Source organism: Pleurodeles waltl, chromosome 3_1 (genome assembly GCF_031143425.1).
Source record: "Pleurodeles waltl isolate 20211129_DDA chromosome 3_1, aPleWal1.hap1.20221129, whole genome shotgun sequence".
In the NCBI taxonomy this organism is placed as follows: Eukaryota; Metazoa; Chordata; class Amphibia; order Caudata; family Salamandridae; genus Pleurodeles; species Pleurodeles waltl.
In genome coordinates this window covers 90,400,371-90,411,364 of record NC_090440.1, presented here as the reverse complement: position 1 = coordinate 90,411,364, position 10,994 = coordinate 90,400,371, and the positions used below count along the sequence as shown (strand labels likewise).

The following is a 10,994-nucleotide window of genomic DNA, read 5'->3' as shown; positions in this document are numbered from 1 at the left end:
TTCTTCCGTGTTGATGTGGGTCCAGTTGTTGAGGGTGATGTCCGGGGAAGCGGGTTCAGTGGTGTGTGGTTGGGTCTGGTGTCCGAAGCTGTCGTGGAGGTCGCTGATCTTGCGATGGAAGAAAGTGGCGAGGGATTCGCACAAATCCTGTGAGGGCGTGACGGCGTTGGCGCTGGCGCTGGGGTTGGAGAACTCTTTGACGATGCTGAAGAGTTCTCTGCTGTTGTGGCTGTTTTTGTCTAGTCTGTCGGTGAAAAAGTTCCTTTTGGCAGTGCGGATCAGGTGGTGGTGTTCGCGTGTAGCGTTCTTGAGGGCGGTCATGTTGTCCGCGGTGTGGTCCTTGCGCCAGGTCTTCTCAAGGGCACGACAAGTTTTCTTTGATTCTTTGAGGGTGTCAGAGAACCAGAGAGGTTTTTTGGTGTTGGTCTGTCGATGCGTGCGTTTGAGGGGAGCAAGGTTGTCAGCGCAGTTGGAGATCCAGTTTGTGAGGTTGAGAGCTGCGTCGTTGGGGTCGGTGGTGAGGGTGGGTTGGTTGGCGGCGAGAGCGGAGAAGAGTTGCTCTTCAGGGATCTTGTTCCACTGTCGACGAGGGGTGGGTTGAGTGCGGAGGTGGGAGGTCTCGCGTCGGAATGTGAAGTGGACGCAGCTGTGGTCGGTCCAGTGTAGGGCAGAGGTGTGGCTGAAGAAGACGTGTTTGCTGGCGGAGAAGATAGGGTCGAGCGTGTGTCCGGCGATGTGGGTGGCGGTGTTCACCAGTTGTTTGAGGCCGAGGTTGGCGAGGTTGTCGAGCAGGGTGGTGGTGTTGGGGTCGTTGTTTTGTTCCAGATGGAAGTTGAGGTCGCCTAGGAGGATGTAGTCCGGTGAGGCGAGGGCGTGCGGGGAGATGAAGTCGGCGATGGCGTCGCTGAAAGAGGCGCGAGGTCCGGGAGGATGGTAGACGAGGGATCCTCTGAGGGTGGTCCTTGGGTCGGTGCGAATCTGAAAATGCAGGTGTTCAGCGGCGAGGGGGGGGGTCTTCGGTGGAGGTGGTGACGCTGATGGAGTCTTTGAAGATGATGGCGACACCTCCTCCTACTTGGTTGGTGCGGTCTTTTCTGGAGATCTTGTAGCCTTCGGGGATGGCGGGTAGCGATGTCTGGAGCAGAGGAGGCGTTCATCCATGTCTCCGTGATGAAGGCGACGTCCGGGGCTGTGGAGTCCAGGAGGTCCCAAAGTTCAACGGCGTGCTTGTGGACGGAACGAGCGTTGATCAGGATGCACTTGAGGTGGTTGATGGCGCGTGGGCTTGTGGTCGTGGTAGTTGCGTGGTGGAAGATGCGTTTGCAGGAGTTGCAGGCGAAGGGTCCATGGGTGCGTTTGGGGTGAGCTAGGAAGCAGGTTTTGGAGCGCCCTGGGTTGAGGGCGTGGAGGGTGGTGGGGTCGTAGCGGATCAGCGGGGCTTGGGGGAGCTGGGGACCAGGGGTTGTGGCGCTGGGCGCGGGCCAGGCGCGGACGGGCGCAGACGGGCTTGCCTCTGGCGCGCCTCCGGCGCGCCAGCGGCGCAGTCGCGCAGCGGCCGCCATAAGAGGTAGGAGGGGGGGGAAGGGGTCAGCTGGGGGCGAATGGGAGCTGGGGGGCGGGGGCGTGCAGGAGGTCGCGGCGGGAAAGCGCGAGGGAGGGGGGGGGACAGGTAGAGTGAGAGGAGCTGGGGGAGGGGGTTTAGGGTGGAGGAGGGTGAGTGTTAGGAGGTTTGGAGATTAGGGAGAGAGATAGGAGTAGGGTTGTGAAGATAGGGGAGGGGGGTTGTAGAGGTGGGTGAGGGAGAGAGGTAGAGTGAGAGGATAGGGAGATAGGTAGTAGAGGGGGTGGCGGGAGGGGGGGAGAGATAGAGAAATAGATAGAGAAAATAGATAGAGAAGTCGATAGATAGGGAAATAGATAGATAGACAGATAGGTAGGTAGGAGGAGGTGGAGAGTGGGGGAGTTAGATAGTGAGATAGGGAGCTAGAGAGATAGGAAGATAGGAGGAGTGAGGGAGGTAGATAGCGAACGGGTTAGCTAGGGGTGAGAGAGGGGGAGGCGAGTGAGGGAGGGGGATGAGGAAGGAGCAGGAGGGCAGGCTCGGGGGAAGAAGACGGAGGAGGTAGAAGAGCCGAAGGCAGGAGAACAGAAGACAGAAGAACAGAAGAGCAGAAGAACAGAGAAGAACAGAGAAGAACAGAGAAGAACAGAGAAGAACAGAGAGGAAGAACACAGAAGCACCGAGAAGAACAGAGAAGAAGAACACAGAAGACCGGAAGAACACAGAAGAACAGAAGGGAAGAACAGAAGAACAGAAGAGAAGAACAGAAGAACACAGAAGAAGATTGCAGAGGGGGAGCGAGGAGGAAGAGACAGAGAGGAGGAAAAGAAGCAGGAGCAGGAGAGAAGGTGAGTGGCGCGGGGCAGGGCGAGGGGCTGGGAGGAGGGGGGTACTTACAGTTAGGTGGGTCTCAGGAACACAGGAACTCGGGAACTTGGAGGAGCTGCAGCGGCAGGGGGAGCGACCTACCCTTCATACTATGTCATTATAACTTGTTGATAAACCAATCCTATTCATTGAAGTGATTAGCTCTCTACTTTTGCACTTGTTATAGATTGCGTGGACAGTCATCATGTGTAGCAGAGTTTTCTTTTTGCCGTGATGTAATTCATAAAACATGATTTGGAAAAGACAGTACATTTGCACAGCATAAGCCTGTCGGTTCATGAGATTGTCTTCCACTTCTTCCCTTACATCTTCAAGGCCATCATCAATGTTGATGGCTTCTGTTTCGAACTCAAGAACTTTAGTTTGTAACAGTTTTGCTTTGCTGACATTAAACAATGATGTAATAAAATGTTAAGACAACATTAGGCAGTCTTGTTGACTCTCATGATTTACAGAGCGCTGGGTCATCACAAAATTTGTCATTAAGTCCAAAATCTAAACCTTCCAGGACATTTCTTTAAATTGTTCCTGATGATTTTACTGCATCCTGTGATCTTCAAGTGGCAGCAAGAACTTCAGGAGTCAAACCAAATGAGAACACCATTAGTGGCTCATTCTTTTTGTTAGACTGACAAAAACGAATTCTGTCATTATACATTCTCACCAGAAAAATCTTTATTTTATTATCGTGGATCAATACAGTTTTATCAGAATTGACCATTATTTCTTTAATCTCTCTTAGTGTGAACCTGTAGCCAGCACTCAAGAGTGGCTTTAAAACTTAATTTGCTTTTTCAAAGAGTGTTACGTTATGTTATAGGGATTTATAAAGCGCATGGCTACCTGAAGGCCGTCTGAATAGCCAAGTCTGAATAGCCAAGTCTAGAATGCAAACTTAACTGAAGGCTGACGGTTATGTTGCTGCTGGGAGCTCATTGTACATTCATATTTTCGAATGTATGCATGCACGCAGTTCGGGTGGGCATACAGATCTGCTGCAAATACATTCACCTCGCTGTTTAGATCAGCTATTCAGCTGAAAACTTTATTTTGGAAGAAACTGCAGATAAAAACATGTTTGCCCTTTGAGACTCACATACTCTGTACTTTGTCTTTCGGCAATCCCTTTGGCCCTTGTTCTGGCTAAATCCCAGATAACACATTGAAGATCCTCTGCTTTCTGATCAGTTGTTGAAGGTGGACGAGGGGTAGCCATCGATCTTCTAAGTGGATGGGCATTGGGTTTGGTTGTTGTTGCATTCTCAGAAGACTCAGATTCTTGTTGTGATTCACTGGTTTCTGCTATTTTTGACCATTTTTTCCCAGGCTTTTTTCTACTGTAGAGGACTTGTAGCATTTGTTACAATGAGAAAATATTTGATCCTCTTCACCAATCAGTTTCAATCTTTTGTGAATTTCATCTTGCCGTATTTCTGCAGCATCTCAAACTCTCTTCCGCCCAGCTGGAGTTGATGTTAGTTTTTCTTTCTGATTAGTTTGGCATATGACACATTTTTCTTTGTTGAAGGAGTCCTCAGATTTTGTAGTTAGCAACACCCTGTCAGGAGGTAAAGATCCTCTGCTACCACCTGCTTCGCTCATGTTTACGAATTTGAATCAACGGAAAACCTGAAACAAAAACAATATTAAAATAAATTACCAATATGGTGGCTAAAACACATCATTATAGAACCGCCATTTTGGAAAATGGTGGAAGGGTTGCTCTGAGGAGTTATTTTCTGTCTCTATAAAGCAACTTGACCCCCAAAACCTATGTTTTGTCACCAAAATGAAGTATATAGGTCTCATGTTTCCTGAAATATTACATCATCATTGCAACACATTTGCCATTTTAAAAAATGTCGTCCAGAAAAAAATCGTCCCAGATAAGTAATGTCTGCCTGTGCTAAATTACTTCCCTGATGATCCAAATCCCAAATCAAAAATGAAAATGTCTGGACAACAATTTTTTAAGGAGGTATATCGGGGGCGGGATTATAAAGGGCTGGAGTGTGTGAAGTGGACAGTGAAGAAAAAACTGAAGGCGGGAGCAGCTCAACGGTAATTGAAGGAGTGCAAGATGGAGATGGGAGTGTTGTTACGATATGATAACATGCATCATAGCAGGAAAGGTATTCTTGAGTTAGGTATAGCAACCTCCATCCCTCTTACTGGGCTAATCTTACCCCAATCCCATGCATTCAGTTGAAAAGAGAAACACAGAGCCCCTTCCATTGCATTTGCAATATTTTATTCTCCCTTTTCCAAGTAACACCACTCTTTCACATTTCCTGTGCCAGTTGCTCTGAGCCATTTTTGTTTAGCCAGACACGAAACAGTTCGAAAACACCCACTTGGCAAAGAGAACCCAGGATATTTTTCCGCTATATAACTTTTTAGAGGAAATCCAGCATTTTCACAAAGGATGCTTTCCTCCAAAGGGTGTCGAGCACGATAAAGTTACTGCTCTCTGCACCCCAGGCAGAGCTGAGCCGTGGAGCCGAGTTTCTGTTGAGCTGTTGCCTCAAAATAAACATGGCACACAAGGGGATAGGCTCAGCATCCTTTGTGTGGCGGCAGGCTCCCACGCTGCAGCCTTAAACCCTAATGGTCTGTGAAAGCTATTATGATGGGTTTCAGCGTTGGGTTTCCTTCTGACAAGCCTTTATGATGTATATTACAGAAGAATACTGTTAGCCAAATCACGGTAATACAGAAACTGTGTAATTTAATAGCTTCAAACATTTTGAGCAAGGCACAACTTGACTTCTTAAGAAAGAAACCTACTGTGCTTGCGAATTCCTACACCCAGTTTCCACCCCCGTCACTCAAAGCATCCAGTGTCATTTATCCTTCTTGTTAGCACACAACTAAGTTATCAAATAGTTCTGCGGAGGGCCTAACTTGAAAGACCTCTGCCTCTCACCTTTGTGGGATGCGAGGATGGAGAAACTGAATGAAGGTGACATTTTACAAATCATTAGATGGCAGGAGGGGGCAGAGTCTAGGGGTTTGAACTCTCCATGCACTCAACTCCTGTGCCTGGAGGTGCATTAGTTTGTAAAACCGAGCTGTGCAACTTTCTTCATTAATCCACTCATTAGGGCAGAGCACGCTAGCTGACTGAAAGGTTCTTCAAAAACAAGCATTTGCAATGCAATGGGTCTCACGTTTGCTCGAGTTAGAGCTATTAGCATTGTAAATTCCTAACTGGAGTTTTCTTGCCACTTAAATTGAGAATGAAAAGTAAAACAGTAGACATAAGCGAGCTGTTACAAAGAGCCACGGTCGTCATTGGCATGAGTGTGAAGGAGACACACACAAGAAAAAAGAAGTTAGCTCACATTCAAACATATCGGCAGTGGTGCAATTATCCATGTAACGGGGCAGTCTGCAAGGCGATAAAAAAAAATGCCCCAAGGAGCGACAAACGTAAAGCGTTTACCAATGATACAAAGGATTTGTGAAAGGCAAGCCCAGTAACGAGTGAGTGTGATGGGCGTGCAGTGGATGTGGTTAAAAGCCTACAACACTTACAACAGGTCAAAGTGCTTGCACGCTCGACCTAATGTGCCAGAGATTCCTTGGAAAATATAGGATGTTAACTAAACACTGCACACTATCCAACCCTTCTCCATCACTTGTCTGAAATAGGAAGCCAGAGAAAGGCCACTTTCTCTGGATCAAGTCAAAATTATTTCACTGCTTCCCCATCTTCTCTGCCACTTGCTAACAGAAAGGTCCCTTAGAACTATACTAACAGTCCATCTTTTTGATATCTTTGTGAGTTTTTTTATCTTGAGCCTGTGCTCCAACTATATAGATGATACCCGCATCTTCATTGAACAGACTTGCCCCCTACAACAGGGCTTCGTCGCCATCAACAACCGGTTGACCAGGAGTCACCTAAACCTAACTTTCAGCAGGGAAGAAATCCTGACCTTTAGTACAGGATGCCATTCTGAACTGGCACTACACTGACTCATGGCACAGAGTCCATTGCCTGCACCAGAAGAATGGATGGGAAACTTTGTAATCACCCGGGCACTCAGTTGTCAATAGCACCACAGCATACTCTCTTTTCTATTGTCTTCAACATCCTACAACTCATCAGATTAATATTCCTTTCCCATGAAAACCTCAGTGGGTTCAAGCCAATATCCCTCGTTTTAGGTGACCCCATTGCAGTAGGACTTTCTGTTTACTTGGCCCCAAACCCTGCAATGATCCTAGCTCATCTTGTGTACAACCTGCACATGGTTCATTGGGCCTAGTTGTCAGACTCTGTGGTACTTCACACTGATGACTAAGGCCACTGGATTTATGGGACGGGGAGGGCCGAATTATGCAGCAGGGTTGAGTAAATTATGCGGCGAGAAAAGGCGTTCATGCAGCGTAGTGCGGCACATTTTGTGATAGTATTACTTTATTACTTTGCCATTTTATAACTTGTTACCACTTTCTGGGCGCTGGTTGCACCTCATTAGTACCAATTTAACACACAAATGTAGCACTTAGCAACCGAAAGGTGACTAGTCAACCTTTCCAAAGGGTGTTCCACTGTGCGGCAAGATGTGTTGCTGAAGTTTTAGTAACTTCTGAACTGTTTGAGCTAGAAACAAATTTTGTTTGTTAAAATCTGCAGATTATGCAGCAAATAATGGAATATGTGGCAAATGCTGCAAATCTGTACCCATGCAAGAATCACCACGGCCACACAATTGCATAATTCCAGTAGCCCTGCTGATGACCCCTCAAATAACAACAGAAGAGATTGTACAGGTTGGTATCTTGTTTTTTGTATTATTGTGCAATTATAGTGCAGGATTACGTCCCTGGAAACTATTGGTGTCTTCCACCTTCACTTCTTCCCTGAGCAGCCACTGTCATGTCCCTGCCCCAGCTACCTTTTGTCCTGCATGTGATCTCTCATTCGCAGTGTTCAGTGTCCAGACAGGGTCTGGTGACATCCTGCCGCCCCACCCAGTATCCTAGTTCCCTCTCTACAACAGTCTTCAAGGACATGTGAGTTGCAATTCAGCAACATGGAGAAAACACATAAAGTTAGCTGAAAACTTGTTAAATTGATGCCAGAACAATTTCTAATGCTTTAGTCGCAAAAAAAAAAATTCTCATCACTTCAAAAAAGATAAATAAATTTGACCCTACACTCCTGGTCACACTAAAAGCAGAATGCTTCTCACTTCACTTTTCCCTAGAATACAATCCATGTGTTTTACCCACTTGCACACATTAACTCTTACCGTTTATTACATCAGCTAGATGGCCAAGTGCTCTAAATGTTTATTCTTTCATGCAGTAAAGATCAAACTCCACTTGACTTAAGCAGAAAAAGCACACATCAATGCTAGGCATGATGTGGGGAATGCTGTCCTAACTTATGTTGCACAGTCCTCTCTCTTTCTGACCAACTCAACATCACATTTCATTGCCAGACACCAACACAACATTTGACCATATCAATCTGGTAATTTGCCTTTTATAGCTAGAATTAGAACATTGGAATGCTGAGAGCTATATTGAAGTCAATGGAGTGGCTCCTGGGATTATAATGGCTGGTATAGGCCTTCAGTTCCAACATTCCAATGGTTGTCTTTCTGCTTCTCCCTTTCAAATTTAGAACATTTTAACCTTACTGGGTGGAATGTTCTAACAGCCTTATCGCCCTTCTGCCTCGGGCTATACCTGCTGGGAAGGCCCTTACCCTTGATACGGGCCCTCGCTGCAGCATTTAACAACCAGTATAGCCCTCTGCAGAGGGCTACAAGGCTATATTAATTTCAAACTATATTGCATTGCTGGTAAAAACAATCAAGGATCTTATGTAAGCCATTCATCATCTCTGCTACTTTTCATCCCAGTTAAGGTACAGATTGCTGCTTTTCTTTAATCTGTTACTCATTTCATAATCTTCTTAACAGATGAAGGTTTCTCAGAGTATGGAAATCCTACCTGTACGGCTAACTGTGCTCGCCTCTCCTCGTTGAAGGCTATGGTCATTTATCGGTCCTTAGGGTCCGAGCATCATGATGCCTCTGGTTGATTGGGTGCTTAAATACATTAATACACAAATAAATAAATAAATACTTTACAGATAGTTCTGGGGCCAGGGCATATTTAGCCGCACCTTTTCCTGTAATCGTCTATTCACATCAAATGTATTTGCTTTAAGCCAAGTTGTGAACGAGTCCAGATGATCTGCCCCCTAATCCTCAATCACCAAAAGGTGCTGTAATAATGAACCAAGGCTCAGCACAAACTTAACCCAAAATGTAAATAATGGAAGACCTCCTTAGACAGCTTTATAATCTTGAAAAATATTTTGAATATGTATCACTCCATCAGTCAAATCCTCTGTTGGTTATGAATAATTTTATTGATTTGCTTATAAATGTCTATAGGAGCGAAGACATTGGTTTGTTTTCAGGGATGGAAGTGCCAGCAGATACTCAGCCAGTCCAGCCAGCTCATTTTTTACAGACACAAATACGATTGCTGCTTCTGAGAAATAATGCTGAAGTAGTGTAGTGGCATGTGCTGCGGTTTTCCCTGGAGGACTGCGAGAAGACAGACGCCTGTTTCTCCCGTAGCAGCCCTGAAGAAGTCCTGAGGGACGAAACGCGCTGGCTATGGCATTGTTTTTTTTATCACGTTTGGAGTTTTATACAGTGGAAAATGCACACTTTTTTATCATATTCAAAGTTTAGCATACACCTAACCGCTGTAGGCACCCAACCTCCTGCTGAGCATGGCTGAAAGCACTTGTTTAGCCCAGTGTCCAATGCATTGCAGGCAACCCCACTGCTCACATCCGAAACCTACACAATGGTGGTGCTTTGCTGCAGGGTCGTGTCTATGACCAGGCCCCTCACAGTTTTTAAAATAGTCTTTTGGCACCACTGTACCAATACTGGTACAGCACTGCCTCACCTGGGGCCTTGCTGGGAACTGCGGAACTGAGTACTTGTATCATGGTTCTCTAACCAGACACTTCCCTTTAAAAAAAAAAAAATGTTGGTACTGTGGGAGTGGCACAAGTGTCACTGTACCACTGGAGGTCCCTTGTTGAGTACCATGTTACTTGGGACCCAAAATATATCGTTTTTAACTGTCACTGAAGAGGTGGAATCCCGTTTAGACCTGAAACCCCAACATGGCACTGGGAATCAGGGTACCCCCGCCACAGACCTGTATGTGGCCTTTCTTTTTTTTTAAGACATGCGGACAGAGTAGCTGTGTCCTATAATGCCTAGCAGAAACATATTCTCCGTGCTGTGGCCTGACAAACAGAAGTCACCCACCCACTTTGAAAGGGCCAATCAGAGCATATCTTAACACCACTGGTCCACATATTACTAACTTTATGCCAGTGTTAACCCCTTCATTCCCACCTCAGCACCGTTCTAACTGTTAATTTCTTTAAATCTGCCAAATCGACCAACACTAAATAATGAAAGGCACGCTTTCTGAGTAAAGTTCTAACTTTTTGTTTTATTTATTGAAATTCCATAATGCTTTTTTCTGTATTGGACAGTCTACTTCCCAGTGGGAATTAACATGGGAAATCACCCTTCCGGGACTCTTTTCCTTGGCCCCAGCTTAATGGATCAGTGCAAAATGTGGATACATTTTTTTCTGGAAAAATGTATATAGCATTTATCCAACCGCATCACATGTATTAAATAAACAAAACATGCCTTTCCTGTGGAACCTCTGAACTAACTAACATGACACAGTGACCTCCACTGTGTGACATATACACTTAATATAGTAGCGGTTTAGGAAAGGACTTGCTAACATAAACACTCATCCACAAAAGAGTTGCTATTCACAATCTACTACTTCTAAAGGTACTACAGAGCTACAGGCGTCAAAACAGATGTAAATGTACTCCAGTAAGTCAAGCAGCATACATGGATACTCACAGGGACTGCAACTACTTCCATAGAAAATATGGTGAGCAGGGAACTAAAATAACAACTCATAGGAACTAATGTTAAAACAATTAAAGCACTTTGATATTTAACCTAAATGACAGAGTTACTTATCTTAAGTTTCGCATTATCTGGTAGAGACTCTATCTAGTCACAGATTCTTTGTCTTAGTATGTTCCCCAGGTGTCCGACTGGATCTGTAAGCTTTTCAAGCAGTACCCCTGCAAGCCAGTATGTGACATTGGTCGGCTCTGCATCTGTTTCCTCTGCACCAGAAGTGATGTGCAAGGGCCCATGCAGGCGCCAGTTACTTTTCGTGACATTTCTGCTCCAGAAACACAGAACCGCTAAGTCTGCTGATGTATTAGTGTGCCAGCACTAGATAACTGAAAAGGGTCACCCTACACAGAGAAATCCATTTGCAGAGCGAGGAAGATGGGTGGGTCGGTAAAGAATCTGCGGCAAGATAGAGGCCCTCATTACGGCTTTGGCGTTTTTTTTCACAGACTGCCGAAGCCGCAGATGCCGGAAGACTGTGACCGCCATATCACGAATACTGAGGGATTACCGCCACAATTTGGGTGGAAATC

General features: G+C 45.7%; 1 long non-coding RNA gene across 1 annotated transcript in view; it reads right to left on the bottom strand.

The window, feature by feature from the left end:
• Window positions 1–3,120: 3,120 nt before the first annotated feature.
• LOC138283799 (uncharacterized) overlaps window positions 3,121–10,994 on the bottom strand; it is a 74,557-nt gene continuing 66,683 nt past the window's right edge. Inside the window, exon 3 of the long non-coding RNA XR_011201306.1 lies at window positions 3,121–4,078. This is a non-coding gene — a long non-coding RNA (uncharacterized lncRNA). The remainder of the gene's footprint in view (window positions 4,079–10,994) is intronic.